Source organism: Calonectris borealis, chromosome 13 (genome assembly GCF_964195595.1).
Source record: "Calonectris borealis chromosome 13, bCalBor7.hap1.2, whole genome shotgun sequence".
NCBI lineage: Eukaryota > Metazoa > Chordata > Aves > Procellariiformes > Procellariidae > Calonectris > Calonectris borealis.
Genome location: NC_134324.1, coordinates 6,095,414 through 6,104,419, shown reverse-complemented (window position 1 = coordinate 6,104,419; position 9,006 = coordinate 6,095,414). Strand labels below are relative to the sequence as shown.

At 35.3% G+C, this 9,006-nt stretch overlaps 1 long non-coding RNA gene across 1 annotated transcript; it reads left to right on the top strand.

The window, feature by feature from the left end:
* The first annotated feature begins 1,759 nt into the window (after window positions 1-1,759).
* On the top strand, window positions 1,760-8,784 carry LOC142087497 (uncharacterized). The gene is made up of 3 exons (XR_012675465.1): window positions 1,760-1,818; window positions 7,674-7,742; window positions 8,687-8,784. It is a non-coding gene; the product is annotated as an uncharacterized LOC142087497 (long non-coding RNA).
* The last annotated feature ends 222 nt before the right edge of the window (window positions 8,785-9,006 follow it).

Genomic DNA, 9,006 nt, shown 5'->3' with positions numbered 1-9,006 from the left:
ACAGTCTAAATAGAGCAAGAAAGGCTCTTCATTACAAGATAACAAATTTCAAATACTTGTTCTGCTGAAACCCAACACAAAATGTTGGGAAGGCATCCATCACAAAATGATCAGTTCTCTGTTGCCTATCAACAATATAATTAAATGCGTGTGATTTTGTCCGGTCAGGAAGGCAGCAGCCAGTTTGTTCCCAAGTTCTGAATGTTTGTATTTGATACTCAAATTAATCATCGGTTTTGGCTTTTCACAGTCTGGTTGAAAAGAATTTGATAGGTATCTGGAGCGTGTATTTATGCAAAAAAACCTGATTCTGTTTCCAGTTCATGCAGTTTTGTTATGTTTGTAAGGAGCTGGACAAAGAAGCAGTATAACCAAAGAGCATTGACACTGGGAATACAGAAATTATCAAGATGAGCTGTTCGGGATAGATCATAGAGCAATCATATCTCAGATAATGAAGCTACATTTTAATTCAGATTTCTAAGAGTGGCTGAGAGGATTTCTAGGATAGAACCTGATCATGGAGAGTACTCTATGCAATCAGGCTTCTGGATTCCTATTTTTGTAAGCTTTTGTAGGAAAAATGCTGGAAGATATCGCAATTTGTACCTCAACTTGGCTGTTCAGGTGAAAATGCTGAATGTAATGTTACGATTAATAGCAGGGGTTATAATGGTAAGGATTATGCATGTGCATGTGGCGGTGGTGGGGAGTCCGGAGGGAATTGTTTTTCTCTTCAGTAGTCCAATTAGTTGTTTTGGAAGGAAGGTTCTTAAAAGTAGCATTGCTTTTATTGGTCAATTAAACTGTTTGCTTGCTATAAAAGTGCAGAATGTAATAGCAAATCTTTGCTGTCAAATCCTAGTTCAGAATTTAATACCTCACAGGGCTTGAGAGCTTTAGGAAGAGTCCTATATATAATGTGAAACTAATAGTCTCTGATGGTTTGATAGTTTTCTATGATTTTGCCAGTATATTTATTTCTCTAAGTGAGCAAACAATTTAAAAACATTGTAGGAAATTCTGTTGTCCACCATTAAAACTACAAAAGTCTAAAACTACAAAGCTCTAATAGTAAGAAGAGCGTAGTATGATTATGATAATGATTGCTTGGTCTCCGAGCTTTCTTTTCAAGCAAAGTTTGAGCTTGTACAGATGCAAATAGAATAACAGCCTTGCTGGACAGGTATTTAAAGAATACTTAGATATGTTAATTCTCTGTTGAGTCGGAGGTGCTTATATAGAGGGTAAGATTAGGATTTCTGAGATATCAAACAGTTGCTTATACAGTTACTCTAAAATGTTGACAAACTTCCAAGGCAGTATTTGCATTTGTCTGTAAGCTGGAAACTGAATTTAAAGTAAGAAAAATCAACATGGAAAAAGTTAACCCTTTGAACTCTAAATGTTGCCATCACAATTACTATGAATTTATCACTTTGCAAACTGGATGGTGGGAAAATACAGTGCAGTGTTTCCCGCAAGCTCTACTGCTGCTGTGCTCACGGAGGATGAACACTGCAATAGTAACTGGGTTTGTGCAGGGACTCCAAATGTGTCAAGAAAATTGTGACTACTCATGTTGCTTTACTTAACTTTGCTGAGTACCAAGTTACAACTTTATTATCTTAAGTTCTAAAATGCTTAATAATATGATATTTTATGTTTTTATTTGCATAAGTGTGCCTGACTAGGAAATTTCATCAGCTCTTTTTCAGTCCCGAAGTCATTACATGTCTGTCATGCAGAATAGAGAAGGGTAAAACTTTTGTGCTAAAGAAGAACAAAAGGGATGACACTCATGTTTAAAAAGAAAAAGTAAGTTAGAAATGTTTTGGCTACATCCTTGTGCAGAATAGGTAAGTCCTGAGAAAGGAGCCTGCTATCTTCCATTGACGTCGTGAACTAAGGCAATGTATGTTCCAATTTCTTTGTGTTACAGGAGTTTTATGGATTCATAAAGTTCTTTCATGGAATAAGCAGCTTAATGGAATATTACCTGAGAATGTTTCTCAGATTTATGAGACACAATATGTTTATGTGTTTGTCTAATGTTTCAAAGATCATTTGGATTCTCATACCAAAGATGATGTACTTTTGAAGTATTTTTCCATATACTTCTTGGTATGTCAACAATGGGCATTTCTTGTGAAATTTTCTGTTAAAATCTGGAGGTGTCAGATGTTTGTATAAATAATCAAACTAAGAGGAAAATTAAGGAAGGAGACTTCCTTCTGTGAAAGAAACTTTATTCTGCCAATGGTATTTCTATCCCAATTAGTGAGATATGTTTCATTTTGTTTTCAATATTATGTTTCTTTCTTTACTGATGAAGTAATTTTATTTTCCAGACAGTGTTGTGGACAGTATTGTTTGAGTCTAGATGAACACTCTCTTGAGTTCTTGTTTAGAAAAACTTGATTCCTTTGAGGACATGGCCTAAAATAGAATTAACAGGCTGAAGTCCTGTTGAAACTACTGAATTCCTCTTCCATGAGGATTTGCAGGGAAGCTGCAGTGACTTTAGAAGCAATAGCTTTTTTTTTTTCCCCCCTCCATTTACCAATATAGTATCTAGATACAGTTGCTAATGATTTTGTGTCTGTCAAAGACTATTTCTTTTTCAGGTTTTTTTTTGTTTACCTTACTTTTTGAAAAGTACATGATTATCCTTGGCTCATTTTCAAACCCACTGTGTTTCTCTTGCATAATAATTAATCATTTCCATTCTCTGATTTTCGGTCAGTATTTGCAGGTTGCTGTTTGATGTTCTTTACTGTGTGTACCCTTTTTAAGTATCATACAATGTAACAGTGATAATAGGTTCTGAACAGGAATAAGTGGTAGCAATCCATTTTGAAAGATTTATAGCACAATGGGAGATGATCTCTACTAATCATGGAGGACCACACTTCAAATAATTCTGTTCACCATGGGTGACTATTTATTTTCAGTCTTGTAGTGGCTGAAGCTATTTATCATTTTTAAAATGTTTCCATCATAGTATTGGTCTCCTGCTGTTGATCTGACAGACCAAATTGACGACCCCCTGTATTTTTTGCATTTAAAGTAAATTCAATAGGAAGGTGGCAGAAAAGATTCTGTAGTCTTCTATGAAAAATTGTATGTAAGTAGACCATATCCTTATAAATAGTAATCTTCAAAATTAAAAAGACTTGAACCTTTAAGATCTATAAAAATGTTTTAAAAAAAAAAGAGTAGCAGAATTTATGGAATACATTCTTGATGTACTTGAAATCGCTCTTTGACATTTTTTAACTAAAAATATCAAAATCTCAACCTCTCTGAATGGAGTTTGTTATATAGTGTAAATCAATGCATTTTTACACATCGCTAGATCATTCTGCATTCAATGCTCAGAGGTTTCTGAGACCAACTCTTATCAGTGCTTGTGGGAATTAAATGAAGTTCCAAATACGAAGAGTAGTTCCTAATATGGATGTGTCTTTTCCAGGTTACAAAAGCAATTATCCTTTCTGCATCAAGAAAGAAATTCACCAGGGCATCCTGTGCAGATAGCAAGTTACAGTCTTTTCACATCAATTTAATGAAATGTGTTTGTCCCAAATTCCATGTTATTTGTTCAACCCATCTTTGTAGGGAGACGCTCCTATTGCCTTTGTTTAAGAGAACCACCCCGTGTAAAGATTTGTGCATATATGCACACTGTACAACACTGAATTTTATTAGCAATACAATTTTCACATGGCAAATACACTGATCTGGGTAGTAATTAATATATTGAAAATAGAAAATGCAACATTTACTTAGCCACTTGAAGTTTTAAAAAAGAAGTCTCTCTTTTTGTAATTAGTAATTTAGTAATCTCAAATTTACACTTCATTGCTAATTGCAATAGTGTTTTCTTTCCCTGCACTGCATTTGTCCACACACCAGTAAGTCTACAACAACATCAGTTTTCAGGGAATTACGTGCTGCTTGGCATTTGCTGAAAAACCTTCTCCATTTAACTCAAATACATTTTACTAATAGCTCACCATAATTTCATGAGCACTTTTTTACATTCAACTTCACTGGCCACCAATTTAACACTCAAGGTTTTTTTAGTTCTTCTTTTATTATTTTTACCAATAAAATAAGTAACGTTACATTTTCGTAACACTATTTTTAGTAATCTCACTCTGTTGCTGAAATGTTGATGCTGATTTTCAGGGTCTCCTAGGTTAACTTATCACTGAGAAAAACAGAGTGATGCACTAGCTAACTTGTACTGTGTTCAGTGTACCTGAGACTTGGAACAGAACCAGCAAACAAAATGCCATTTTATCAAATTTCCACCCTTCATCACTATTCAATTCTGAGGAAGGTAGTCTGTCTGAAATGTTGATAGTAGTTGAACAGATTTTTAAAAAAGGAAGAAAAAAAGTAAAAAAACAGCCTCCCTGTTGCTCAGCAGAACTTTCTTTGTTTTCATAATTTAACAATACATTCAAGCATTGTAAGCTTAAAAATTACTTGTCTGCCAGCTAAAAAGACTATATACAATAGCGTTTCTTGCTATGATCTCTGAAGTCAGCATCCCCTACCCTTTTCCTCTACCATTTAGCCTAGGAAGCTTGGAGATTCTCTTTTCCCCAGGTGTTCAGATGCTCCGTTACGGTTTTTTAAGCCATATTTCAGTTTCCTTTCTTGCACGGTACATGGGTTCTGTATCATTTCTGAGTCATTTCTATGGAGCTCTATCCATTCTTTTCATTTAGTGTTAGTTTCTCTCTTAGAAACCAGTTCCTTTTTAGAATATGTTATGCTTAGCTCATATTGTAAAATTTTAATAAGTATTTCTAGATTCTTGCATTCATATATTAGTTGAAGCCAGATCCAGAGGATATTTTGTGATTAGGAGGCAGAAACAGAAAACAGTCTGCTGGACAGTAATCAAACACTTCGCTTTCTTCCCTGTCTGTTCAAATAAGGAGCAAAAAGCAATATACTACATTGTCTGCTGAGCAAAATGTACAATAGTCCCAGCCTGTGAAGTGAAGCTCCACCATGGGTTGCTCTTACAAAAGAACCCCTATATCTGTGCTACAGAATATAGAGTTTCTGCCATCAGATATGAATTCATGACTCCTGCCAAGAATACTTTTTTTTTAAAAAAAAAAACCGTGATAAAGAATGAAAACATCCAGAAGTCACAATAATGTTACAACTCTAGAGCAAGAAAGAGTTCATATACTTTATATGCTTTTGAATAAAATGTAATAGATAACATAGTAAACTTGTTTCTGTACATAGGAGAAAAATTGAAAGGTATTTCCAATAAACATTTAGGTTCTTGAGGTATAAAGCAATACATTGGACAAATATAAAGCTTTTTATACATCATAAATATAAACTTTAAATATAATCGACACTTGCAAGCTACCTGATGTAGTACTTGCACTTACTTACTCCCTGATGTAGTAAGTGTGGCAAGTAGGTCCAGTGGTCAGTAGAGAGAAATAAGTACTAAAGTTTTATTCCTTTGAATAATTAGCTTGTTGCATTAGTTAACTTGGAACATCATGGGGGAGAAGTTGTAAAGTAAGGTTTCTATATAATAGAATACCTTTAACACTCTCAACTCTTTATAAAACAGAGCCTGTGAATCCTCAGGAAAACTTCCATGATGTGTCTGGGGACAGAGCCTGTTTCTGTCTGTCCTCACTCCACTTCCAGCAGTGATTTGACACCCTCTGCCCATACAGCTGTCTTTTGACTCACACGTACTTTCCTTGATACGATTTTATTTACTCATTCCTAACCGCACACACACTCCTCCCATGTCGTGTAAAGTTGTGGTTGGTTTCTGAACATTAAAACAACAGCATACTGTGAGAGCTGGTTGATCCAAAGGGAATCGGATCAGTAAAGAAAGAATCCTTGAAACTTGTCGCTGTTTAAAAGCTACAGTAACACCACCAAAAAATGTAACAACAAATAAATCATGGAGAGGTAAGGGTACAATCAGGGTATTAGGTTGAGGTTTTTGCATAAGAAACCTTTTAAAAAAGCACTTTGATATTATTTACAGAGTTGAGGACAGATTATCATTCAAGATATTTCAGTGTAAAGGCTTTCAAAATGGTTATCGTTCATTTCTAATGAATCTTCAGATTTTTTTTCTTTTATTAGGACTTGATCCATGGCACGTAAGTCAGGCATTTGTAGTTTTTTTGAGAGAAAGAAAATACTTTGCTATCTGTATGTGAAGTATTCAGAGCAACAGCCTGTTACCCTAGCCATACTTCCACTTCAAGCACTGGAATTTCTTCTTTTGGCTGTGGCTGCGTTGCACACCCGCCTCAGTATGCCGGGTAAGTGCTTGCAGCTCAATAGAACTGGAATATTCATTAAGAGTCTGTGGAAGAAAAATGCTTATTTGTCTTGATAATTCCATCAGACATATCTTTTGTCCTTGCCACAGATTCAGAACTGTGAATTATTGAGGGATCTGAATGGTACCTCAGCTCTACTCTTGGGACAGGGCAGAGGATATTCAAAACATATGGGCAAATCTGGTGGTCAGGATCTAGATCTTCATGGGATGTGTGGATAGGAGAGAAGACTGTATGTGAACAAGACGTGTAAAACAGTAGTAAAAATCATAATGAGTAATGATTTCATCTGCTTTCTGTCACATCATAATATTACAAACAAAGTACTGTGTGTGAATCATAGTGCTATGCTAATGTTAGCCATGGATAGCCAGGGAAATAGTAAATCCGCTTTGTGGCGTCCAAGCATAGAAATAAATATCTGAACTATGGAACGGTGACACGCGGTAAGAAGCATGTTGCTTGGGGTTGCCTAGCAATAATTCATTATGGTTACTAATAGAATGATAGGTTTGCTATGAAGAGCTTTTAAGAAAGTGAGGTGGGTAACTGCAACAGTATAGTATAACATAGGGAAATTAAGAAGAAAAATAATCTTTATCAAAAGCGACAGGACTAAGCAGAGAAAGCCTATTGCAGTGGGATGCTGTAAAGATAATAAAATCACAAGTTTGGCATAGGAATTTGCCTCAGGGCAGTTACTGTTCAGTCTCGTTGCATAGGAATAACTGGCTTTAACCCTAGAATTTAACCCGACTTACAATGAAAAGTAAAAATGCTTCATTATTCGTATTACCTTAAAGTAAAGCATTTTGAATGAATAGTTTTCATCTCTATTATCCAGCTTAAGTGCCCAGTTCACACACATAAGAGAAATTAGTAATGTACGAACAACTGCTAATTAAGTGTATCTTGCATATTACCTGAAGTTGGAATAAAGGCTGCAGGTGCATACGCTCTTACAGAGGATAAAGCGTATGTATAAGCTTGCAGGGGTCCATTCCGTCATTTTGTCACAACTTCGTGTTCAACTGCATTTATTCCCTCCTTGATGCAATATGGAACACTTACTCTTTTAAACTGTTTTTATTAAATACCTGCTGTGTTTCCTTCCTGAATTGATACCGATACAGATAAAGCGCTTTGGTATCCTTTGCAATAAAGCGTGTTTTACAAACATGAAGTGGTAATTAAAAACCATTGGAAACTTAATGCTGACCATTAAGTTAGCTCATGGCAATGAGCCACATGGGAGTCTCTTATATTTGCCTCCTTTAATTTTTGTTTGATTTGTGTTTTTATTTTGTGTTTCAGAAGGAGTCTGAGAACAGGCCTCTGCGATGAGACTAGTCTGGAACCATGCTGGTGGCTGCCACTCTAGAAGTAATGAAAACATATACAAAGTTAGAGGCTTCATGCTCAATTCATTATTGCTCCTGCAGTGTGGTTTTTTGTGGTTTTTTGTTTGGTTGGTTTTTTTTTCCATAGGCAAAGGTCACTGCAGGATTTTAATTTAATACTGAGAATACTTTAGAAAAGAAATCATAAATAAATGATTGGACTAAAGATCCTCAAGTGCTTCAAGAGGTGTTAAAAGAGTTTTGAGTGGTCTTTGTTATATCCTGGTAGTTGTTTTTTAATTCTTCCAACCTTTATGTTTCTCTTACCTCTTGTTTCAGGTATGAGCTCTCTAATACAAATGTTTATGTATTTCATAATTTTTCAGAATATCTTAAGTCTGCTAATAGTCTATAATATAAACTATCAATATAATAGTATATTAAAATTTCCCTCAAATATCTTTATATATAAATATATTATATATTTATATACATTGCATGTATTAAAATTCATATATTTGTGTAATGAACCATGTATGGAGTGATACCATCTACTGGAGTGCTGGAATTTCAGGGTGGATGTAGACTGTGGCACTTGAAATCTCTATGAACTCTTAAGAGTTTCCAAAAAACGTCACTTGTAATCTCTCCATGTTATCAGCACAGTTAGGTCGTGCTGTCATTTTAAACTGTGCTTTCAGAGAACACCTTTGTTTCCTGAAGCAAAAATAATATTTCATGGACTTTTGGACTGTCCACGGGAAAAGCTAGATCATATGGCTATTCAGATTAGCTTTAGTCTACACAATATTGTGTAAACATAGATCCACAAAGGGTCATATCCAGCCATTTGCATGTTCCCCTTCATCTGCAGCTAAATGTCTTGATCAGAACATGTTAAATTGCTACCTATCTCTTTCAGTTTGCTGGAAGGGAGTGGTGATAGTCTTTGCTGTTTAAGATGGATGGTTCACTTCTTGTTCACAGGAGGAGAAAAAATTTCCAATCATTCTGCACCACTGGAGTCTGGCATGAGCCGCTGAGAAAAAGGAGGATAAATGCCATCAGAAAAAAGGCAGACGTGAGGGTGCTTTCCAATGTAGAATCTTACTTGTACTAAAACAGGTGGCTAAAATGCACAAAATGCCAACCTAAAAAGTGATACAACTTAGAGAGTTTACCTTGTTTTAAATAATGAATAATTTAGCACAACTGACAATTTTTCTTTTTTCCAAACCCCTTACATATTGAAGTCATTCAGTCATAGCAGTCTCAAGGTATGTAATAGTTTATTTTCTGCTCATTAT